The sequence below is a fragment of the Aquarana catesbeiana genome, linkage group LG06 (genome assembly GCF_042186555.1).
Source record: "Aquarana catesbeiana isolate 2022-GZ linkage group LG06, ASM4218655v1, whole genome shotgun sequence".
In the NCBI taxonomy this organism is placed as follows: domain Eukaryota; kingdom Metazoa; phylum Chordata; class Amphibia; order Anura; family Ranidae; genus Aquarana; species Aquarana catesbeiana.
In genome coordinates this window covers 270,068,191-270,094,536 of record NC_133329.1, presented here as the reverse complement: position 1 = coordinate 270,094,536, position 26,346 = coordinate 270,068,191, and positions in this window count along the sequence as shown.

Genomic DNA, 26,346 nt, shown 5'->3' with positions numbered 1-26,346 from the left:
ATTTCAGAAAGGACAATCCACTTTGCCCTACAAGTGCATTTGCATTGCACTTGTAGTGCAAAGTGGTTTGGCTTTTTTGAAATAAGCCCCCCATTTTCATACACAAGAATGTCTCAGCCAGGACGAGGCCGTGGAAAGCAGCCTGATGGAATCTCAGGTTCCTCCCCTCCGTCCTCCAACCAAAAGGATCAGGAAGGGGAGGAACCAGGAGGAGTCCGCGACTGCTTTAATTCACCAGGCTACTGCGGTACTTACAACGACCCCTGGTGGCCCTGAGTCATTTGGAGGTGTGACAGCAAGTAAACTCAAACACATTGAGGAGGGCCAGTGCCTGGTCTGTGAGGAAATTATTCTTCAGGCCCTAAACAAGGGGACGAGGGGCCAACTCACATTATTCTGGAGATAACGAAAAAAAGCCCAAAAAAATATGGAGATCACTAGAAAAAAAAAATAAAATAAGATTATTCTGGAGATCATGAGAAAAAAACCCCCAAAAAACTGATTATTTAGGAGATCACGAGAAATAATAAAAAATCCGTTTGTCAGAACTAGGGATGAGTTCGACTCGAACATCGGCTGTTCACAAGTTCACCGAACAGTGAACAATTTGGGGTGTTCGCAGCAAATTTGAATGCCGCAGAACACCCTTTAAAAGTCTATGGGAGAAATCAAAAGTGCTAATTTTAAAGGCTTATATTCATGATATTGTCATAAAAAGTGTTTGGGGATCTGAGTCCTGCCCCAGGGAACATGGATCAATGCAAAAAAAAAGTTTTAAAAAACGGCCATTTTTTCGGGAGCAGTGATTTTAATAATGCTTAAAGTGAAACAATAAAAGTGTAATATCCCTTTAAATTTCATACCTGGGGGGTGTCTATAGTATGCCTGTAAAGGGGCGCATGCTTAGAACAGTCTGACAGCAAAATTACATTTCAAAGGAAAAAAAGTCATTTAAACTACTCGCGGCTATTAATGAATTGCCGGTCCGACAATACACATAAAAGTTCATTGATAAAAACGGCATGGGAATTCCCCACAGGGGAACCCTGAACCAAAATAAAAAAAAAAAATGACATGGGGGGTCCTCCTAAATTCCATACCAGGCCCTTCAGGTCTGGTATGGATATTAAGGGGCACCCTGGCCAAAATTAAAAAAAAAAAAATGGCGTGGGGTCCCCCTCAAAATCTATACCAGACCCTGCAGGTCTGGTATGGATTTTAAGGGGAACCCCGCGCCAAAATTTAAAAAATAAACGGTGTGGGGTCCCCCCAAGAATCCATACCAGACTCTTATCCGAGCACGCAACCTGGCAGGCCGCAGGAAAAAAGGGGGGACGAGAGAGCGCCCCCCTCCTGAACTGTACCAGGCCACATGCCCTCAACATTGGAAGGGTGCTTTGGGGTAGCTCCCCAAAACACCTTGTCCCCATGTTGATGAGGACAAGGGCCTCATCCCCACAACCCTGGCCGGTGGTTGTGGGGGTCAGCTGGTGGGGGGATTATCAGAATCTGGAAGCCCCCTTTAACAAGGGGACCCCCAGATCCCGGCCCTCCCCCCTATGTGAAATGGTAAGGGGGTACTTACCATTTCACTAAAAAAGTATCAAAAATGTTAAAAATGACAAGAGACAGTTTTTGACAATTCCTTTATTTAAATGCTTCTTCTTTCTTCTATCTTCTACCTTCCTTCGGTTTCTTCCTCTATCTTCTTCTTCTTCTGGTTCTTCTGGTTCTTCTGGTTCTTCCTCCGGTGTTCTCGTCCGGCATCTTCCTCCACGGCGTCGGCATCTTCTTCCCTTCTTCTCCGGGCTGCTCCGCATCCATGATGGCATTGAGGGAGGCTCCCGCTGTGTGATGCTTCTCTCTTCATCTTCTTCTCTTCATCTTCTTCTCTTCATCACAGGGAAGTCCCATCAAGTCACCGTGCGTCAGAGGGGGGCGGGGTCACGGTGTGGCCCCGCCCCCGTTATTTAATAACCGTCAGAAAAGAGAAGCGTCACACAGCGGGAGCCTCCCTCCATGCCATCATGGATGCGGAGCGGCCCGAGGAGAAGAAGGGAAGAAGATCCTGACGCCGCGGAGGAAGATGCCGGACGAGAACACCGGAGGAAGAACCAGAAGAACCAGAAGAAGAAGAAGATAGAGGAAGAAACCGAAGGAAGGTAGAAGAGAGAACACCGGAGGAAGAACCAGAAGAACCAGAAGAACCAGAAAAAGAAGAAGATGGAGGAAGAAACTGAAGGAAGATAGAAAAAAGAAGAAGCATTTAAATAAAGGAATTGTCAAAAACTGTCTCTTGTCATTTTTAACATTTTTGACACTTTTTTAGTGAAATGGTAGGGTACCCCCTTACCATTTCACACAGGGGGGAGGGCCGGGATCTGGGGGTCCCCTTGTTAAAGGGGGCTTCCAGATTCCGATAAGCCCCCCACCCGCAGACCTCCACAACCATCGACCAGGGTTGTGGGGATGAGGCCCTTGTCCTCATCAACATGGGGACAAGGTGTTTTGGGGGGCTACCCCAAAGCAAGCTCCCAATGTTGAGGGCCTGGTACGGGAGGAGGGGGGGCAGCTCTCTCATCCCCCCTCTTTTCCTGTGGCCTGCCAGGTTGCGTGTTCAGATAAGGGTCTGGTATGGATTTTTAGGGGGACCCCACGCCATTTTTTTTATTTTGGTACGGGGTTCCCCTTAAAATCCATACCAGACCTAAAGGGTCTGGTATAGATTTTGAGGGGGACCCCACTCCATTTTTAAAAAATTTTTTGGCCAGAGTTCCCCTTAATATCCATACCAGACCTGAAGGGCCTGGTATGGAATTCAGGGGGACCCCCCACGTCATTTTTTTTTTTTTTAATTTTGGTTCGGGGTTCCCCTGTGGGGAATCCCCATGCCATTTTTATCAATGAACTTTTATGTGTATTGTCGGACCGGCAATTCATTAATAGCCGCAAGGAGTTTTAAATTACTTTTTTTCCTTTGAAATGTCATTTTGCTGTCAGACTGTTCTAAACATGGGAAACATGCACCCCTTTACAGGCATACTATAGACAACCCCCAGGTATGAAATTTAAAGGGATATTACACTTTTATTGTTTCACTTTAAGCATTATTAAAATCACTGCTCCCGAAAAAACTGCAGTTTTTAAAACTTTTTTTGCATTGATCCATGTCCCCTGGGGCAGGACCCAGGTCCCCAAACACTTTTTATGACAATAACTTGCATATAAGCCTTTAAAAGTAGCAATTTTGATTATTCATGTTCGTGTCCCATAGACTTTAACGGTGTTCACGTGTTCAAACAAATTTTTTGGCTGTTCGCAAGTTCTGGTGTGAACCGAACAGGGGGGTGTTCGGCTCATCCCTAGTTAGAACTCTGTGAATATCAGCAGAAAAGCAACTTCATTATTCTAGCATTATAAAGAAGAGAATGCACTGCATTGAGAGTTTTCAAAATTTGCTGCGTGACGAATGTGCTATCTCCGTTATGAACGCTAGTTTTACAAGACTGAGTGCTTCTGGCTCGTACTTGATTCCGAGCATGCGTGAACTTTTGTGCGCGGACTTGTGTACACACGATCGGACTTTCCAACAATGAAGTTTTGTTGGCGGAAAATTTGAGAACCTGCTATCAAACATTTGTTGGCGGAAAGTCCGACTGCAAATGTTCAATGGAGCATACACACGGTCAGTCTTTCTGACAACAAGCTCATATCCAACATTTCACATCGGAAAACCAGATCGCGTGTACGCGGCATTAGTCCCACCCCACACTATAAAAGTATTCTTTCAATAGCGGTTATTTGTAATGTGATATCAGCGTGGAGAGAGATATGACAGGGCTCTGTTCAGTTCTACTAGAGAGTTATGCTGTGTACACACAGTCGGACAAAATTTGAGATCTGAATCACATTTAACGCAGTATATTTCTGTGCGTTAGTGCATGTTAATGCAGTATATTTCTGTGCTTTAGTGCACGTTTAACGCAGCATATATTTCTGTGCATTGGTGCAGGTTTAATGCAGTATAATGCACGTTTAACGCAGTATATTTCTGTGTGTTAGTGCTCGTTTAACGCAGTATATTTCAGTGCATTACTGCATGTTTAACACAGTATATTTCTGTGCGTTACTGCATGTTTAACGTAGCATATTGCAGTGTGTCAGTGCAGTCTTACTGCAGTATATTCTGGTGTATCAGTGGCGTGTGTCTGTGTAATGAGTACTCAGGTTAAAGTGCACCAAACACCACTTCCTATTGATTAAAATGCATCCACGTACACATTTTCACATCTTTTAACATTTTGTTGTAACCATGTGCCTGGCATATGTCCACAATTTGGTGGTGCAGCGTTTCTTAAATAGGTACCCAGGGTTGGAAGATCTGCTAAAGCAGGCCAAAAGAGTCTGTAGCTATTTCAGGCGGTCATACACAGCCAGTGCTTGGTTGGCTGAAATTCAATGGGAATTCTACCTGCCCATAAACCACCTGATTTTTTACATGCCCACCAGGTGGAACAAGACTTTGGCAATGCTATAGCAGCTTCACATGCAGCAGAGGGCCGTCAACAAGTACCTGTGTGAGTATGGCACAACAACATGCTCAGGCCGGCTTGGCTTTTTTTCACCATGCCAATGGCTGCTGAAAAGGATGCATGCACTGTACTGTCAACATTTGAGATGTATCAGTGACACAATCCCTGTTGTATTCCTACTGGAGCAGAGTTTGAGTGGCATTATGGACAGGGCACTCGAGGCAGAGCAGCGGAATGAAGAGGAGGACTGCCTTTCCTCTCAATGCCTGCTTTATGCAGACACCATTCTTCCTATGCAACAGAACAAACAAGAGGAGAGGGAGGAGGAGGATTTTGGCAGTTTTGGAGGCACTGAAGCTGAGGAAGACATATGTCAAACCTTAAGAGTTGATTTTCCATCCCCAGGACCCTTGGGAGTAGTATGTGTCTGGGAGGAGGCATTTCCAGATACTGTAATCCTCAGTGACCCCAAGGAGTCTGCTTCTCATGCCAACTTGCGGTGCATGGGCTCCCTCATGCTTCAAAGCCTGCGAAGGGACCCGAGAATACGTGGCATCAAGGAGAAAGATCACTATTGGTTGGCAACCCTCATATAGTTACATAGTTAGTCAGGTTGAAAAAAGACCATCTTGTTCAACCATAAAAATAAATAAATAAATAAATAAAAATTAATATCAAACAATCCCATATACCCAATCCTATACCCACAGTTTATCCAGAGGAAGGCAAAAAACCCCAGCAAAGCATGATCCAATTTGCTACAGCAAGGGAAAAAATTCCTTCCTGACCCCCAAGAGGCAAACCCTCCTTGACCACTGTTACAAGGGGAAGGTCTCAGAACTCATCCTGTCCCCACAGAGGGAGCAGAAGATGAAATCTCTTTAACCACTTGCCGACCGCCTAACGTATATATACGTCGGCAGAATGGCACGGGCAGGCAGAATCACGTACCTGTACGTGATCTGCCTCCCGCGGGCGGGGGGTCCGATCGGACCCCCCCCCGGTGCCATCGGCGGTCGGCATCTGACTGGGAGCGTCGGGAGGCGAGGGGGAGACCATCCGATCGTGGCCCCCCCCTCGCGATCGCTCCCAGCCAATGGGAATCCTCCTCTGCCTGTGTATAGTTTCACACAGGCAGAGGATGTGATGTCATCTCTCCTCGGTCTGGCAGTTTCCGTCCAGCGCCGAGGAGAGAAGACATGTAAGTGCACAACACACAAACACACACAGTAGAACATGCCAGGCATACCTTACACCCCCGATCCCCCCCCGATCGCCCCCCGACCCCCCCCCCCGTCACAAACTGACATTAGCAGTATTTTTTTTTTTTTTTTCCTGATTACTGCATAGTGTCAGTTTGTGACAGTTACAGTGTTAGGGCAGTGAGTGGTAGCCCCCTTTAGGTCTAGGATACCCCCCTAACCCCCCCTAATAAAGTTTTAACCCCTTGATCACCCCCTGTCACCAGTGTCACTAAGCGATCATTTTTCTGATCGCTGTATTAGTGTCGCTGGTGACGATAGTTAGAGACGTAAATATTTAGGTTCGCCGTCAGCGTTTTATAGCGTCAGGGACCCCCATATACTATCTAATAAAGGTTTTAACCCCTTGATTGCCCCCTAGTTAACCCTTTCACCACTGATCACCGTATAACTGTTACGAGTGACGCTGGTTAGTTTGTTTATTTTTTATAGTGTCAGGGCACCCGCCGTTTATTACCGAATAAAGGTTTAGCCCCCTGATCGCCCGGCGGTGATATGCGTCGCCCCAGGCAGCGTCAGATTAGCGCCAGTACCGCTAACACCCACGCACGCAGCATACGCCTCCCTTAGTGGTATAGTATCTGATCGGATCAATATCTGATCCAATCAGATCTATACTAGCGTCCCCAGCAGTTTAGGGTTCCCGAAAACGCAGTGTTAGCGGGATCAGCCCAGATACTCGCTAGCACCTGCGTTTTGCCCCTCTGCCCGGCCCACCCAAGTGCAGTATCGATCGATCACTGTCACTTACAAAACACTAAACGCATAACTGCAGCGTTCGCATAGTCAGGCCTGATCCCTGCGATCGCTAACAGTTTTTTTGGTAGCGTTTTGGTGAACTGGCAAGCACCAGCCCCAGGCAGCGTCAGATTAGCGCCAGTACCGCTAACACCCACGCACGCACCGTACACCTCCCTTAGTGGTATAGTATCTGATCGGATCAATATCTGATCTGATCAGATCTATACTAGCATCCCCAGCAGTTTAGGGTTCCCACAAACGCAGTGTTAGCGGGATCAGCCCAGATACCTGCTAGCACCTGCGTTTTGCCCCTCCGCCCGGCCCACCCAAGTGCAGTATCGATCGATCACTGACACTTACAAAACACTAAACACATAACTGCAGCGTTCGCAGAGTCAGGCCTGATCACTGCGATCGCTAACAGTTTTTCTGGTAGCGTTTTGGTGAACTGGCAAGCACCAGCCCCAGGCAGCGTCAGGTTAGCGCCAGTACCGCTAACACCCACGCACGCAGCATACGCCTCCCTTAGTGGTATAGTATCTGAACGGATCAATATCTGATCTGATCAGATCTATACTAGCGTCCCCAGCAGTTTAGGGTTCCCACAAACGCAGTGTTAGCGGGATCAGCCCAGATACCTGCTAGCACCTGCGTTTTGCCCCTCCGCCCGGCCCAGCCCAGCCCACCCAAGTGCAGTATCGATCGATCACTGTCACTTACAAAACACTAAACGCATAACTGCAGCGTTCGCAGAGTCAGGCCTGATCCTTGCGATCGCTAACAGTTTTTTTGGTAGCGTTTTGGTGAACTGGCAAGCACCAGCGGCCTAGTACACCCCGGTCGTAGTCAAACCAGCACTGCAGTAACACTTGGTGACGTGGCGAGTCCCATAAGTGCAGTTCAAGCTGGTGAGGTGGCAAGCACAAGTAGTGTCCCGCTGCCACCAAGAAGACGAACACAGGCCCGTCGTGCCCATAATGCCCTTCCTGCTGCATTCGCCAATCCTAATTGGGAACCCACCGCTTCTGCGGCGCCCGTACTTCCCCCATTCACATCCCCAACCAAATGCAGTCGGCTGCATGAGAGGCATTTTCTTTATGTCCTCCCGAGTACCCCTACCCAACGAACCCCCCCCCAAAAAAGATGTCGTGTCTGCAGCAAGCGCGGATATAGGCGTGACACCCGCTATTATTGTCCCTCCTGTCCTGACAATCCTGGTCTTTGCATTGGTGAATATTTTGAACGCTACCATGCACTAGTTGAGTATTAGCGTAGGGTACAGCATTGCACAGACTAGGCACACTTTCACAGGGTCTCCCAAGATGCCATCGCATTTTGAGAGACCCGAACCTGGAACCGTTTACAGTTATAAAAGTTAGTTACAAAAAAAAGTGTAAAAAAAAAAAAAAACACATACAAAAATATAAAATAAAAAAAAAATAGTTGTCGTTTTATTGTTCTTTCTCTCTCTATTCTCTCTCTATTGTTCTGCTCTTTTTTACTGTATTCTATTCTGCAATGTTTTATTGTTATTATGTTTTATCATGTTTGCTTTTCAGGTATGCAATTTTTTATACCTTACCGTTTACTGTGCTTTATTGTTAACCATTTTTTTGTCTTCAGGTACGCCATTCACGACTTTGAGTGGTTATACCAGAATGATGCCTGCAGGTTTAGGTATCATCTTGGTATCATTCTTTTCAGCCAGCGGTCGGCTTTCATGTAAAAGCAATCCTAGCGGCTAATTAGCCTCTAGACTGCTTTTACAAGCAGTGGGAGGGAATGCCCCTCCCCCCCCAACGTCTTCCGTGTTTTTCTCTGGCTCTCCTGTCTCAACAGGGAACCTGAAAATGCAGCCGGTGATTCAGCCAGCTGACCATAGAGCTGATCAGAGACCAGAGTGGCTCCAAACATCTCTATGGCCTAAGAAACCGGAAGCTACGAGCATTTTAGGACTTAGATTTCGCCGGATGTAAACAGCGCCATTGGGAAATTGGGAAAGCATTTTATCACACCGATCTTGGTGTGGTCAGATGCTTTGAGGGCAGAGGAGAAATCTAGGGTCTAATAGACCCCAATTTTTGCAAAAAAGAGTACCTGTCACTACCTATTGCTATGATAGGGGATATTTACATTCCCTGAGATAACAATAAAAATGATTAAAAAAAAAAAAAAAATGAAAGGAACAGTTTAAAAATAAGATAAAAAAATAATAATAATAAAGAAAAAAAAAAAAAAAAAAAAAAAGCACCCCTGTCCCCCCTGCTCTCGCGCTAAGGCGAACGCAAGCGTCGGTCTGGCGTCAAATGTAAACAGCAATTGCACCATGCATGTGAGGTATCGCCGCGAAGGTCAGATCGAGGGCAGTAAGTTTAGCAGTAGACCTCCTCTGTAAATCTAAAGTGGTAACCTGTAAAGGCTTTTAAAGGCTTTTAAAAATGTATTTAGTTTGTCGCCACTGCACGTTTGTGCGCAATTTTAAAGCATGTCATGTTTGGTATCCATGTACTCGGCCTAAGATCATCTTTTTTATTTCATCAAACATTTGGGCAATATAGTGTGTTTTAGTGCATTAAAATGTAAAAAAGTGTGTTTTTTCCCCAAAAAATGCGTTTGAAAAATCGCTGCGCAAATACTGTGTGAAAAAAAAAAATGAAACACCCACCATTTTAATCTGTAGGGCATTTGCTTTAAAAAAAATATATAATGTTTGGGGGTTCAAAGTAATTTTCTTGCAAAAAAAAATTATTTTTTTATGTAAACAATAAGTGTCAGAAAGGGCTTTGTCTTCAAGTGGTTAGAAGTGTGGGTGATGTGTGACATAAGCTTCTAGATGTTGTGCATAAAATGCCAGGACAGTTCAAAACCCCCCCAAATGACCCCATTTTGGAAAGTAGACACCCCAAGCTATTTGCTGAGAGTCATGTTGAGTCCATGGAATAATTTATATTGTGACACAAGTTGCGGGAAAGAGACAATTTTTTATTTTTTTTATTTTTTTTTGCGCAAAGTTGTCACTAAATGATATATTGCTCAAACATGCCATGGGAATATGTGAAATTACACCCCAAAATACATTCTGCTGCTTCTCCTGAGTACGGGGATACCACATGTGTGGGACTTTTTGGGAGCCTAGCCGCGTACGGGACCCCGAAAACCAAGCACCGCCTTCAGGCTTTCTTAGGCCGTAAATTTTTGATTTCACTCTTCACTGCCTATCACAGTTTCGGAGGCCATGGAATGCCCAGGTGGCAAAAAAACCCCCCAAATGACCCCATTTTGGAAAGTAGACACCCCAAGCTATTTGATGAGAGGTATAGTGAGTATTTTGCAGACCTCACTTTTTGTCACAAAGTTTTGAAAATTGAAAAAAGAAAAAAAAAAATTTTTTTTCTCGTCTTTCTTTATTTTCAAAAACAAATGAGAGCTGCAAAATACTCACCATGCCTCTCAGCAAATAGCTTGGGGTGTCTACTTTCCAAAATGGGGTCATTTGGGGGGGGTTTGTGCCACCTGGGCATTCCATGGCCTCCGAAACTGTGATAGGCAGTGAGGAGTAAAATCAAAAATGTACGCCCTTAGAAATCCTGAAGGCAGTGATTGGTTTTCGGGGTCCCGTACGCGGCTAGGCTCCCAAAAAGTCCCACACATGTGGTATCCCCATACTCGGGAGAAGCAGCTAAATGTATTTTGGGGTGCAATTCCACATATGCCCATGGCCTGTGTGAGCAATATATCATTTAGTGACAACTTTGTGCAAAAAAAAAAAAAAAAAAAAAAAATTTGTCACTTTCCCGCAACTTGTGTCAAAATATAAAACATTCCATGGACTCAACATGCCTCAAAGCAAATAGCTTGGGGTGTCTACTTTCCAAAATGGGGTCATTTGGGGGGGTTTTATGTCATCTGGGCATTTTATGGCCTTCAAAACTGTGATAGGTAGTGAGGAGTAAAATCAAAAATGTACGCCCTTAGAAATCCTGAAGGCAGTGATTGGTTTTCGGGGCCCCGTACGCGGCTAGGCTCCCAAAAAGTCTCACACATGTGGTATCCCCATACTCAGGAGAAGCAGCTAAATGTATTTTGGGGTGCAATTCCACATATGCCCATGGCCTGTGTGAGCAATATATCATTTAGTGACAAATTTTTGTAATTTTTTTTTTTTTTTTTTTTTTTTGTCATTGTTCAATCACTTGGGACAAAAAAAATGAATATTCAATGGGCTCAACATGCCTCTCAGCAAATTCCTTGGGGTGTCTACTTTCCAAAATGGGGTCATTTGTGGGGGTTTTGTACTGCCCTGCCATTTTAGCACCTCAAGAAACGACATAGGCAGTCATAAATTAAAGGCTGTGTAAATTCCAGAAAATGTACCCTAGTTTGTAGACGCTATAACTTTTGCGCAAACCAATAAATATACACTTATTGACATTTTTTTTACCAAAGACATGTGGCCGAATACATTTTGGCCTAGATGTATGACTAAAATTGAGTTTATTGGATTTTTTTTATAACAAAAAGTAGAAAATATCATTTTTTTTCAAAATTTTCGGTCTTTTTCCGTGTATAGCGCAAAAAATAAAAACGGCAGAGGTGATCAAATACTATCAAAAGAAAGCTCTATTTGTGGGAAGAAAAGGACGCAAATTTCGTTTGGGTACAGCATTGCATGACCGCGCAATTAGCAGTTAAAGCGACGCAGTGCCGAATTGTAAAAAGTGCTCTGGTCAGGAAGGGGGTAAAACCTTCCGGGGCTGAAGTGGTTAAAGAGGAGTTTATCTAGTGTTTTTCCTGACTCTGATAGGTTACAGTGTCGTGGAAAATGTAGTTTTGAGGCATGGTGGAGAAGGGGAAAGTGATGCATTTCACTATTTTTTTAGTCCTCTGCGCCCAGGGCTGTCAGCTTCCACATGCCATTGGCAGCATCTGCATCATATGGTGGACGATTATCTAGGAGTAAAAACAGAGATGGAGAGCTTTTCAGTTGATCCACTGGGTTACTGGGTCATGAGAATAGACCACTGGCCAAAACTTTCCCAGTGTGCAATCAAGTTGCTGAGCTGCCCTGCATCCAGCGTGCTTTCCGAATGAGTATTTTTACTGATAATAGAGCGCATCTGTCCACAGACTCCGTGGACAAGCTGACATTTATTAAAATGAATCAGTCCTGGATTACCAGCAACTATGAACCCCCTGATGCTGATGTTGCTGATTAAGTGTTTTTGGGATGTGGCAAAACTTCTAGGCTGCCTAGAGTTGTGAGTGTTGATCTCATCTGGAAGAAATTTTTTGTGTAGGTTTCATGGGCGCAACTAACACCCAAAGACCAATTTTTCCACACCTGTTTGACGGGTGCATAGCATTTCCATTTTTATAGCAAGGCCAATCCTTTTATTTTCATTAAGAGTACCTCTATAGGGCTACGGTGTGAAGGCACAACTGACACCCAAATACTAATTTTTCCGCACCTGTTTGACAGGTGCATATCATTTCAATTTTTGACAGCAAGGCAATTCTTGCTTTCATCAAGAGTACCTCTATAGGTTTATGGTGTGAAGGCACCTCTGACACCCAGTTTTTTTTTTCTGCTGGCAAATCGATCTTAAAAATGCAAAAAAGGCATTTTTTCCTGCTCCTAGAAGCAAAAGCTTGAAAAACGCGTCCAGCCGACAATAGTGTGCATGGACACATATAATAACGCTATTTGTTTCTAAGGCAAAAAAAAATGCTCAAAGTAGCTGCTAGGAGCTTAAAAATAAGCTAGTGTTCATGGAGCCTGTTGCGTGAAATAAAAGTACAGCTTATTCAGTAAATAAACTAAACTTGCTTTTTTAAATGTTGTTTTCTATTACAAATGGAATAACAAGGACCTTTCACCGTTTCAACTTTACATGAGAACAGGTAACCACCCCCCTTTCCTTCCAAAACTTCCGGTCAATATGCATTTTCAGTTATTGACAATGTCGATCCAAGAGCATACTGTAGTTTGCTCTTGCAAATGCTTGATACATTTTCTTCTGATTTTCAGGTGTCATTTTATCTCTAAATAAAGGTATTGTGTATTTTTGGGAGGCAGTGGTTTGCAACATTTCCTTAGTTGAAGATGCAGCTGATCAAGAAACACTTTGTGATGATCCAGAAGCAGCAGAAGGAGTGTTTCTGTAATGACCACTGTAGAGGGAAAATCTACTTGCACTTTCATTATGATTCTCAACATTTAATTCCATAAAATATTTTTAATGTATTTTGGGCACCTCTGTAATGCAAGGGTATGCATTGTCATTCTTGCAGCTTTGCTCTCGGCACTGTGGAAGTGTTTCCAAACTCTAAATGTTGATCTCATCATTTTACTGAGATTAGGAAAAGAAAAAAACTATTTACTGGCCAGACTGTAGGTAAACATTTAGCAGTAATGGTGGAGAAGATTAATAGGAATATTTTAAAGGTTAAAAAAAGTAATTTGCCAGACAAATGTATCCTCTTACTTGTCAAAGGCCAGAGAGGACAGAAACTATTATTTACTGTATCCCAACAATCACCCACCTGTAGGAGGTATAAGATGGAGCTCACAAGCAAACTAAACTGGTGCCTTTCCACTGCAGTTCCCCCTAATGACAGAAATGCACATTTCTCTTATTTGAGAACTGCATTGAAAAGTACAGTGTTGCTTGAAATGTATTCCAGGATTTGCTTGTCTTAAGCTGGGAGAACTTGCAATGATTTAAGACTTTACATAAAGTCTCAGAAATCTTTCATTAAGATCTTCTTGTTATATAGTTTGAATAGCATGTCATAGGGGACTGGATGAAGTTATATGACCTATGATGTAACTGGTAGGGTGGAGCCTGGGTGACTCAGACTGGAAAGCATGCAATCTGAATGCACAGTGTTATTTCTATGTGTTTTAAAGATATGCAAGTGGTTTTATATGCATTGTAAATACGGTTTTAACAAATAAAATGCCTTGATCTATATACTACACCACTGGAGTGGTATCAGCCATAGGCTCCCATGGCTCAGCCTTTGTTGTCTCTCCCTTCTCTGCCCTGCAGCAGCAGCTGCTTACTAACACAGGGAGCTGGAGCTGTGGGATCATGTGGCTGAAATAGTTTAAAAATTAGTAAGTACATATCTTTTTTATACAGGTTGGGTAGGATAGGTAGGAGGAGGTGGGCGGGGACATTTTTAAGAATAGTTATAGTTAGGCTTGCATTCATTTTAAGCCTCTGTTCATACCTATAAAGGTGCAAAGGAGTGAGCACACGTTAATTTCAATGGTCTGCCCTATGTGTTTAAAATGCACTAAAGAAGTGCATGGGCCTTTTGAAAAATCACATTGCAGCAAAACACATGGTACTTTATTACCATGCGCATGCTAGAAAGATGTGTGGGGGTGCCATTAGGAATTAGGGCTGTGCATTTTTTTAAAATATGAACCTAGCCTAAAGATAGCTTGTCAAAGCTAGCTGGTTTAGAGTTAGCTTTGACCCATACTCCCTGCATATAAATATCAAGATAGTATTTTTAGTATATCATTGCTGTGTGATACTAAATTGCACATAATATTGTTTGCCAACCAATTTTTCTCATAGAAGATAGGGCTCTTTTCTTTATTAACACTGCACCCCTAATTCTGTACAAAACTATCAATCTTCACGAGCTGTTTGGCAGTGAACAGTTTCCTTTTTTACTCAAAGTATTTTTCTATTTTCAAGTTAAATACATACAGTATGTATCTCTGTGTGCTTCTGCGTGAGTTCTACAGCTTTTACTAGTAATATTCAGGAAATTGCAGTAAAGGATTTGTGAATAATAAACAGTATGGCCCCTGAGGGACATTTTACGATTGAAAATTTAAATGTATGTGTAAACAAACGCAAACACATTCATTATGTAATGTTTTGGGGAAAAAAAAGTAATTTGATTCTGTCTCAAACCACAGGTACCTTACATTATAAAATGCTAAGCAAATAATGATGACAGAACATTTTCATAATGATTGTATTTTGTTACCACAACGGTCCTTACCTAGAAATCTGTCCAAGTGTCTGCAAGACAATCCCAGTTGAATTCAATAAAGCTCTAAGGACGCTTTTCTGGATCCAGTTCCTTTTAGAACTACCTGCCCCTAATTCAGCATCTGCTCCAGTTTTGGTAACATTACCATCACGGGTGACAAACTCAGGTAGTTCTTACTACCACCATGGTAGCAACAGATTCTTAAAGAAATACCCCCAGTTCAAAGATTAGGAATCTAGCGGGAATTAAGATCAGCTCTGAGTTGTAGTACAGTCAGGGAGATGCCAGAGCTCAGAACGGGCAATGTCTGTGCTGGGAAGCTGTGGTGAATGTGACGGCTTTCTGCGCGGAACTCTATCCCTGACCCCATTCAGCTTTTAGCTGGGAGATTCACTTCCTGAAAGCTAAATATAAGCAAATGGTCAGGGGATAGTGGCAATGTCATTATTCAAATATAGCAATGCTCACACGTGGGAAATTATTTGTGTCACTAGACGAAACAAGTTTTGTAGTAGGGATGGGTGGAGCCTAAAGGGGAACTGAAAGACTAGTTCCCCACTAGGTTTGCCTTGCTCTTGATTGGCAGTGCATGACAATGGGCAGATTTAAAAGCCACTATTGGACTGAATAGTGGTTATGGATCTGCCAACTGCCGTGTCAATCAACATCAAGGTGGACTTGAGGGGGAACAATTCTTTCAGTTCCTCGTAAGGCTCTACCCACCACTACTACAAAACTCCTTGGCCATTTGCCTGTCACTACTTTAGAAATACCTATCCCTATTTCAGGCAAGCATTCTAACCTCAGTGCCTAGCAAGGACAAATTCCTATCTGTGATTTGCACATGAATGTGCAAGCACCGACACTTTTGGTGCAAAGCCGGTAGGTGTGTAATACATCCATTATGAATTCCCTCTTTGATTACAGTGCCAGGCACTGACAGATTCATGTACTTGCCTGTGACAGGTGCATGAATTGTCCACAAACACAGGCAATATCAATCTATGACACCCTTTATGAATTCCCCCTTTCCTCTTCTGTTGTGTAGTGCTAAGCCTTAAGCTGGCCATAGATGGATTGAAATTGAACCGGCCGAATTTCAATCCATGTATGGGCAGGATGGTTGTACTGATGCGGATTTATCGATCAACCTCAGTACAACCAGCCTGTCAAGTTTTTTTCATATGATCATTGCTGGCTTCTATAGCATTCTGCTGGTGGGGAAACCTGTCAGAATACAATAGTGCTGTGGAAGGGATTCTTCCATTAACACATTTATTGAATCTAGCAATTTTCTTTCCTTCAACCTGTGGTTGAAGGAAAGAAAATTGCATAATTTATGGAAAGCCTAATGCACTGTACACACGGTCGGACTTTCCGACGGAATATGTGCGATCGGAGCTTGTTGTCGGAAATTCCAACTGTGTGTGGGCTCTATCGGACTTTTTCCATCGGAATTTCCGACACACAAAGTTTGAGAGCATGCTATAAAATTTTCCGACAACAAAATCTGATCCTTTAAATTCCGATCGTGTATAGACAAATCCGACGGACAAAGTGTCACGCATGCTCAGAATAAATTAAGAGACGAAAGCTATTGGCTATTGCCCCGTTTATAGTCCCGACGTACGTGTTTTACGTCACAGCGTTCAGAACGATCGGATATTCCGACAACTTTGTGTGACCATGTGTATGCAAGACAAGTTCGAGCCAACATCCGTCAGAAAAAATCCATGGATTTTGTTGTCGGAATGTCCGATCAATGTCCGACCGTGTGTATGGGGCATTAGACCATTTTCTAATGCTCAGCCTTCAGCCATAGGTTTCAGCCATAGGCTTTTTGAGTGCCTATCGATATTACTGGAAGATGTGTTGTAAACCAAAACAAATTGCGATGCTTTTTTGAGCATCAGAAAAAAAGATATTTAGCAAATTAACGTTTTAGACACTGATGACCTTTTCAATATAGCAGACAAGTAATGGCCAGGTTGGGTTTTTTCAGACTTTCAACACACAGGGTTTTAGTTGAACAAAACGCTGTTGATTTGGTCACTGCTAGCTAATCTAATCAACTTTAAAGCAGAATTAAAGCTTTCTTTCCTTTACAGAATTACAGAAAACAATAAAGAACTGACACTGGTTCTAGCATTCCAGGCTGAATCCCAGAGCCCAGTGCCAGTTCTGACACTGGGCTCCACTAAACCTAAACCCCCTGCTCCAATAACACATAGATAGTCTGGCTGAAAAAAAGACCATCTAGTTCAACCAATAAATTATTTAATAATTTATTATAAACATATATATCTATATCTATATCTATATCTATATCTATGTAGCGCTGGGATTTTTGCCATCTAATTATAGGCAGTAAGTAATGCTATTAGATTAGTGGTTGGCTCCCTCTAGTGGTCAGCTCATCTCTGTGAGAAAGACTATTGTTCCTCACATAAGAGCATGGACAAAACATAAACAGGAAGTGACTTCAAAGTTTTGTTTTACAAAGAACTTGCCCCACAGTGCCCACTTACCTACCCAGAAAGCCAAGTTGCAGAATTGCCTGGTGGGTAGGGCTTTATAAAGGACATGCGTGGCGCATGAGGGTTTTTCTCCTCTTCTTCAACAGACCTGAGACCTGCCTGAAGGGACCTGTGTGGGAGTGTTCAGGAGAGCACGGCCTGTTTGGCGTGGAACGGAGTTGATGCCACCGGAGAGGTCTTTGAACACAGTGTGGTGAGAGGGCTGTGGCCCAAGATTTATATAAAGCACTTAACACGGTATAGACTGGTTGCAGAGTGTTGCTGAGACCTGCAGTTCTACGGAATGGTCTCATTAAAATAGACATGTCAGAGGAATAGTAGAAACCATACCTGCCAGTATCGGCACTTCCCTGTGCGCCTGCGTGGTAGAGTAGCGCAGCGGCACATACGGGTGCGCAATTCAACAGGCCAGCGCATACGGGTGCATGATACTACGGGCCAGCGCACGCAGGTGTACGCTGCGGCGCATCTACATGGGCACGTGCGCACCATAGCGCGCACAACGTGAGATCCCCTGGCGGGCCTATAAAAGGCAGCTCTGCCCATTGCTTATTGCTGGTTTGTCTCTTCAGCTCCCAGTGTTCCTGTTCCTAAGCTCTGTATACTTGTGCCTGCCTGCTGTGACCCGGATCGTCTTGACCACCTCTGAATCTCTCCTACACTTGACCCTCGGCTTGCCTAAAGGACTTCTCTACTTGCCTGATCTCCGTGTTTGACCCTCGGCTACTCTAAGGACTTTGCTATTGCTTGATCCCTGTGTTTGACCCTCGGCCTGCTCTAAGGACTTCTCTATTGCTTGACCACTGTGTATGACCCCGGCTTGCCTTAAGGACTTCTCCTCTGCCCGGACCACTGTGTTTGACCCTCGGCCTCCTCATCAGACCCTGCTCCAGTCACCTTCTCCGGATCAAGGTGTTTGAGCCTCAGCCAGGCTTCTCATTGGTCCAGTGTCAAGTCTGCTCTGCACGGCTCTTCTCTCTGCCAGAAGATCTCCATGCAAGCCTCTCCTACCTGCTGGCGACCCATGCCTCTCCGTGCCCAATACCCTCTGTGCCACCTTCAGGGGTATAGCGCACTCAGCTGCAAGGTGAGCCGCTCTCAGCATTTCAGACCTGGTGAGCCCCTGACAGTACAAACCAGCCATATCAGAGGCCGACAGAGCTGGTTCCCCCCTCGAGGCCCTCTGCCAGCACGTCACAGCTCTTACACAGGCTGTCCAGAGACTTTAAGGTGGCTACTTCCAAATTGAAGGCCGCCTCAAACACCTGACAACTTCTCCAGCCCCTTTGGATGCAGCTTCAGCCAGTGGGCATCCTCCGCAGTGGTAATGACTCTTCCTGAACCCAGGGTCCCCACTCCGGAACGATTTTCCGGGAACCGAAAGAAATTCAGGGCTTTAAAATTGCTTGCCTGTTGTCCCTAGCTCTCCAACCCAGGACTTTTCATTCAGAATCCATAAAAGTGGGATTCGTTATCTCTTTACTATCTGAAGAACCTCAATCTTGGGCCCATAACCTCCTTGAGCAGAAGAGTCCCCTTCTCAACTCCGTTGAAACGTTCTTTGCATCTATGGCTCAGCTATATGACGACCCAGAACGCACAGCCGAGTCCATTTTGCACACCCTGACCCAGGGAAAAAGACCAGTGGAGGACTACATCGTAGAATTCCAAAAATAGTCTGGAGATACCAACTGGAATGAGGCCGCCCTCAAATAGCAGTACCGTCTTTCTAAAGTACTAAAAGATGAACTGGCGCGGGTGGACACTCCTAACTCTCTGATTCAGCTAGCCACTAAACTTGACAGACTCCTGCGGGAGCGCCGCTCTGAACGTTTCCAGTCTTCACGGCCTATCTGGATGCTATCTTGGATCCCTCCTGCTCCTGCACCTTCCACTGTCCCTTCCTCTTCCTCTGACAGTGAGCCCATGCAACTGGCTTTAGTTTGGTCTCACCCCTGATGAGAGACTGCACCGGCCCCAAGCCAATCTTAGCCTGTACTGTGGGGGAGCAGGCCATTTCTAACGCAACTGTCCTGTGAGACCCAGTAAGTGCCACTCGCAGTACGCTATGAACTTTCAAGTTGCTGGTTCAACTCAATCTCACCTTGTCCTCCCGGTCTCATTACAGGTGGCGGAAGAAGAGGTTCGGCTGCTGGCCATCATTGACTCCAGAGCATGCAGCTGATTTCTGGATGCATCTCTAGCCCAAAGTCTGCACATTCCCCTCCAAGACAAGAAACAGTACCTTCAAATACATCTGGCAGATGGGTCCCTACCTAGTTCGGGACCTGTTACTCAAGAAACCAAACCCATTCTCACCTCTACAGACTCTGGCCACGAAGAATTTCTTTGCTTTGACATCATAAGTTCACCCGTGTTCCCTATCATCTTGGGATTCCCATGGTTGCAGGCTCATGACCCTCAGATCAATTGGAATAAAAAATAAATCCTCTTCTCCTCTGCATATTGCTCCCAACATTGCTTTGTACCAACCTCCAATAAAACTGTCTCCTGTTTGACCATACAACCAGTACCAGACAATCTCCAGCATGTCCCCTCAGTATACCATGAATTCCTGAACATTTTTGATAAGAAGAAGGCCGACAGTTTACCATCTCATCGGCCTTATGACTGCCCTATTGATCTCTTGCCTGGTTCCGAGATCCCTTTCAGCCACATATTCCCACTGTTTGAATCCGAGTTGGAAGCCCTCTGCTCCTATATCGATGAAAATCTTGAAAAGGGATTCATCCGTCCTTCCTCTTCCCCAGCTGGAGCGGATATCTTCTTCGTTGAAAAAAAAGATGGATCTCTAAGACCTAGTGTGGACTATATGGAACTCAATAAAATTACTATTAAAAACTGATACCCGCTCCCTCTCATCCCGGAACTTTTTCAACGTTTCCGAACCGCTCAAATATTCACCAAACTGGATTTACGAGGGGCATACAACCTTGTTCGGATATGTGCCAGAGACGAGTAGAAGAAAGCTTTCAGATCCAGGTTTGGTCACTTTGAATATTTAGTGATGCTCTTTGGGCTTTACAACGCCCAGGCTACATTTCAGCAACTAGTCAATGACATCTTCAGTGAGTACCTAGAAAAATTTGTGATTGTCTATCTTGATGACATTTTGATCTTTTCCACCACAGTAGAATCTCCCTTTGATTACAGTAGAATTACATCGAACTCATGTAAAGAAGGTATTCGTTCCTCCTCCTGTAAGACTTCAAATTTTACAGACCTTCCATGACCATAAGATGGCAGGCACTTCGGAGTACGGAAAACCTCTGAATTAATCCATCGTTCTTTCTGGTGGTCGGGTTGAAGACAGGACTGTAAAAATGACGTTCGATCCTGCATTACCTGCCAACACAGCAAGGTAGCAAACACAAGACCTGGGGGCTTCTAAGACCTTTACCTATCCCTGAACGACCCTGGAGGAAGGTCTCTATGGACTTCATCATCGACCTACCTCCCTCTGAGAAATCTACCACCATTTTAGTAGTAGTTGACCGCCTCTCAAAGATAGCGCACTTTCTGCCCATGATGGGCACTCCTTCCACTCTGTCTACAGCAAAAACATTTATTAAGGAAGTAATAAGACTTCATGGTGTTCCTCACAACATCGTGTCCGATAGGGGAATCCAATTTACCTCAAAGTTCTGGAGGGACCTCTGTAAATCCCTAGAAATCAAAACTTCCCTCTCTTCAGCATACCATCCGCAAAGCAACGGCCAAACAGAAAGGACTAATCAGACCTTAGAACAATATCTCCGTTGTTTTTGCCCTTGCTCCCAAGATAACTGGTCAACCCTTCTCCCCTGTGCGAAGTTTGCTTACAACAATGCCACACATTCTGCCATCAACCAAACGCCTTTTTCTGTCAATTATGATTTCCATTCCTCGTTTCTGCCGGACTCCATTCCTGAAATCTCAACTCCTGCAGTACAAGATCGAATAAACCTTATCCAAACTAATTTTTTACAGATCCAAGAAGCCATGAAGAAGCCTCAAAACAGTTACAAGGAATATTATAACAGGGGAAGAAGGAGTAACCCGAACTTCAAGATTGGAGACAAGGTATGGCTATCTGCTATCAATCTCAAACTACCCTGTCCATCACGTAAACTAGGCCCAAAGTTAATTGGCCCTTTTGAAATTAAGAGGGTGGTTAACCCTGTGGCCTTCGAACTAGCCCTACCCAGTTCTTATAAGATTCATCCGGTGTTTCATGCATCCTTACTGAAGCCAGTGGTCCCCAACTCTTTTTCTGGAAGAGAAGAACTACCACCTCCACAAGTTGAAATTGAAGGTGAAGAAGAGTTTGAAGTGGAGGCAATAATTGACTGTAGAAAAAGGGGGGGACAGATCCAGTACCTAGTTAAATGGAAGGGGTACCCCCCAGAAGATAACTCCTGGGAACCTTCCAGCAATGTACATGCTCCTCGTTTGGTACAAGATTTCCACAGGAGACACCCAGGAATGCTAGCTAGGTAGGGCAGCCGGAGGCTGCCCCTGGGGGGGCACTGTCAGAGAAATAGTAGAAACCATACCTGCCAGTATCTGCGCTTCCCTGTGCAGCTGCATGGTAGAGTAGCGCAGCGGCACATACGGGTGCGCGATTCAACAGGCCAGTGCATATGGGTGCACAATACTATGGGCCAGCGCACACGGATGCACGATGTGGTGCATCTACGTGGGCACATGCGCTCTGCCCCTTGCTTATTGCTGGTTTGTCTCTTCAGCTCCCAGTGTTCCTAAGCTCTGTATACCTGTGCCTGCCTGCTGTGACCCAGATCGTCTTGACCACCTCTGAATCTCTCCTGCACTTGACCCTCGGCTTGCCTAAAGGACTTCTCTACTTACCTGATCTCCAAGTTTGACCCTCGGCTACTCTAAGGACTTTGCTATTGCCTCATCCCTGTGTTTGACCCTCGGCCTGCTCTAAGGACTTCTCTATTGCTTGACCATTGTGTATGACCCCGGCTTGCCTTAAGGACTTCTCCTCTGCCCGGTTCTCTGTGTTTGACCCTCGGCCACCTCATCAGACCCTGCTCCAGTCACCTTCTCTGGATCAAGGTGTTTGAGCCTCGGCCAGGCTTCTCATCGGTCCAGTGTCTAGTCCATTCTGCACGGTCCTTCTCTCTGCCAGAAGATCTCCACGCAAGCCTCTCCTACCTGCTGGCAACCCATACCTCTCTGTGCCCGATACCCTCTGTGCCACCTTCAGGGGTATAGCACTCAGTTGCAAGGGGAGCTGCTCTCAGCATTTCTGCCCTGGTGAGTACCTGACAAGACGATGTCTAACCAGGCCTCAAAGCCTGTACTCCACCAGGCATTGACTGACGGTCCGGCCGCATTCTCCCAAGAGGAAGGTTACAAGTATGTTGCATAATTGAGTTTACCATTACCTACTACTTTATATTACTTTGCCATCTGCTCACTCACCAGAATACAAATACTGCAGTATAATATGGCTAGCTGAAGAAAGAAGATAAGAGACTATACTATTCATTGTAAGGCCTTCTAGTCCTGTTACATACTCTAATGCCGCGTACACACGGTCGGACTTTTCGTCTACAAAAGTCCAACGGACGCTGACGGACTAAAGCTGGCTGGTAATCCGATCGTGTGTGGGCTTCTCCGGACTTTCAACGGACTTTTTTAGCCTCAAATCCGACGGACTTTAGATTTGAAGCATGCTTCAAATCTTTACGTCGTAACTACGACGGACCTCGAAGTCCGCTCGTCTGTATGCTAGTCCGACGGACAAAAAAACGACGCATGCTCATAAGCAAAAACTAAACGGAAGCACTCGGTCTAGTAAAACTAGTGTTCGTATTGTAGGTAGCACATTCATCACGCTGCAAAATCTGTGATCGTTGAATGCAGCGCATTTTATTTCTTCTTTACGAAGGCTCTATAAAGAACGAAGGTGTTTTGCTGTTCATAATCAGAGTTCTCCCAAACTGATTTCTGGATTCTTTTTCTCTTTGATCTCATGAATGATATAGTATGCATTTTAAAAACAATGTTTCCATACTAATAATACTTTTTCCCCTTTTTTTTTTTTAGGTTTGTAAAGTTACCACAAAGAACCCATTATTCTGTTTTTTTTTTTTATAGTGATTATTTTTTAGTTTTTAGATAAAGTTAACCCAAAGCACCGTTTTTGGTTACGTAAATTTTTTGATTTTCAAGACTTACCACTTGAACATTATTAACATTAGTAATGTATTTTTGGTGTGTTTTTTTTCAAACTCAATGAGATTGTTGTCCCTTGTTAATTTAACATTGTGTGTAAAATCAATGATTTCAAAGAAAAAACATAAAGTCTTTTGCTAAACTCAAAAAATGATCCATTTATTCATGGTCAAAATAAAATAAAGAGGAAGTCAACGCTGGAAAAAGTCGGTGTACCAGAAAATTGGGATCTTGCGGAGTCCATATAAGAGGGAGCACAATCTGGTCCAAGAATCCCAGAGATCAACAGCACCAGCAGATGATCTAGATGTCCCCAGACTGTGGTCCTACAACAGCCTGCGTCTTCTGTCAGACCAGACTGAACCCAGGTCATCATTTTCTTCTCTTCCCTGCAGCCTTTCCTCCACGCTGCCCTGCAGCCTTCCCTGTAGCCTTCTTTTGAGGCTGTGGCTCTGGTGTTTCAGTTGTGGCAGGAGGAGGAGGAGGAGGAGGAGGAGGAGGAGGAGGAGGGGGGCTGCCTCATGTAGTTGGGTGTTTTGTGTTAGCGTGCCCTGCAGCCCCTTATGGATTGTTTCCCCAAATAGGCGCTCACAAATGAGGCGCTGCTCCCTATTCATCTGAAGAAGCCTGCTGGCTAAGTAGCAGCCATAGGATTCTTCCGCTTCGGGGGGGCTCCTTAAAAAACGGGTGGCCTCTTGCATGAGGCGCAGGGATGCGTCCTGTGTGACCATCCCCTTCCTGGCCCTTTTTTTGGGAAGGTGGAGGGGAGGCACTTGGGATTCGGTCAGGCTCCTACTGGGCCCAGCCACCTCACTTGGCCCAGCCACCTCACTTGGCCCAGCCACCTCACTGGGAGCAGCCACCTCACTGGGAGCAGCCACCTCACTGGGAGCAGCCACCTCCTGCCTGACACTGGGCCCAGCCTCCTCCAGGATGATGGTGAATCCGGCCTCCTCCAGGCTGTCCATGGGCCTGGTCTCCTCCTGCCTGCCACTTTCCCCACATTCCTCCTGGATGGACTCATCCTGTGTATAAAAAAAGGACAATAGTTTGAGTATATTTTTTTGGGTTCATCAATGACACACAGTTTGCTTCTCATGAATAGCAAATTCAATGTGAATACTTCTCTTTAATAAAAGAGTCTAATCAGACACCCTAATTATTTCAAGCAGGTGCCAAACATATTTAGCCACTACTGTCAATTGATATGTATACACAATTTTGAGTGCCAAATTATTTTAGACAATTATAACATCCAGTTAACATCATTAATATTAGTACAGTAAATATTTGTTAAAATAATTTACCTGACTCCAGATGGTCATATCTGGTTCATCCAGGATGGAAGACCCAGCTTGCTCCTCATCAGCCTCTGCTGGGGTGGAGGGAAGGGTGGAGGGAAGGGTTGAAAGTGATGGCCTGGCTTCATTCTGGTCATCCAGAAAACGTAGTTGATTATAGTACCACAGCCTGGGTACATAAACATCATCTGCTGATGCTCCTGATCTCCTTGATTCCTGGATCTTCTTATGCTCCCTCTTATACATGTTCCTCAAGCCCCCAATTTTCTTGAGCAATGTCTCCATTGTTGCTTCCGGGATGGTCGCCTGGACAAAGGCCAGAAGTCTCTCCAGCGTTGACTTCCTCACATGCTTAGCATAATACTGAGGGTGTTTCACCTCCCACAAATTCCTCATCTCTCGATATTTGGAAATAAAAGATGTAAGGAACTCTGGATCCTTAAATAGGGGATTCATTATATCTGGAAAAGATGAAGTCACAAGACAAAAAACACTTTTATTATAGGTTTCGGCTAACCCCTCATCATCTTCTCCCTATGTAGGCCTCATCAATCTATCAAGCCATATAGGCCGCTTGCTACAAAGTCATGACCATAAAACCCAAAAAAAAATATATTTAAAATTACCTTCGTTTTGTAACGTCCTGGTCCACTATCACCTACGCACAGAACGTACGTACGACACGTGCGCAAGGGCCCTCTTCATACACTACGCATGTGTGAAACTCCGCCTGCGTCGCCCGCCCCTGACGTTCGAAATTAACTCATGTTCTCCGCCCCCTAATTCGACGCACAGAACGTACGTACGACACGTGCGCAAGGCCCCTCTTTATACACTACGCATGTGTGAAACTCCGCCTGCGTCGCCCGCCCCTGACGTTCGATTTTAACTCATGTTCTCCGCCCATTTTTTGTTACGGCGCGTAGTGGAGTTAAAGAATGGCGGAGACACCTGAAATGTTGACGACCTCAGGTAGTGGAGACAGCCCGGAGGCTGGAACGTCAGCGAAATCTATGAGGCCTAGATTTAAGGCCTCTAATATGAGTTTTAAAGAGATGGTGGAGATGGTGGCCATTCTTCACAAAGACGACTATGATGGCAATTATGGGCCGTACGCACGGCCAAATTTGCGCAAGGCCAAAATAATGGCGAAGGTCGTGGAGACTTTGCAGGCATCTTTTGGGGTCCAGCGCTCCAAAGATCAACTGCGAAAAAGATGGTCTGACCTGAAACTCAGGGAGCCGGATCAATACCGACGTATCCGGAAAGTTCTTAAAAAAAGTAAGTACTTGTCGTGTTTTTCTCTTGTGTTTATTACCTTGTATACTGCTCCATGTGCTTTTCCTTCCTATCCGATTTTTTGTTCATCGTTTTAAACGATCTTTTAATAAGCCTCGTTACATATCTATAGATATATATCTATATATACATATACACATATATATACATACATATATATATATACATATACATATATATATACATATACATATACATATACATATATATATATACATATATATATATATACATATATATACACATACATATATATATATATACATATATATATATACATATATATACACATATATATATAGACATATATATATATATATATATATATATATATATAACTATATATATAACTATATATATATATAACTATATATATAACTATATATATATATAACTATATATATATATATATATATATATATATATATATATATATATATATGTATGT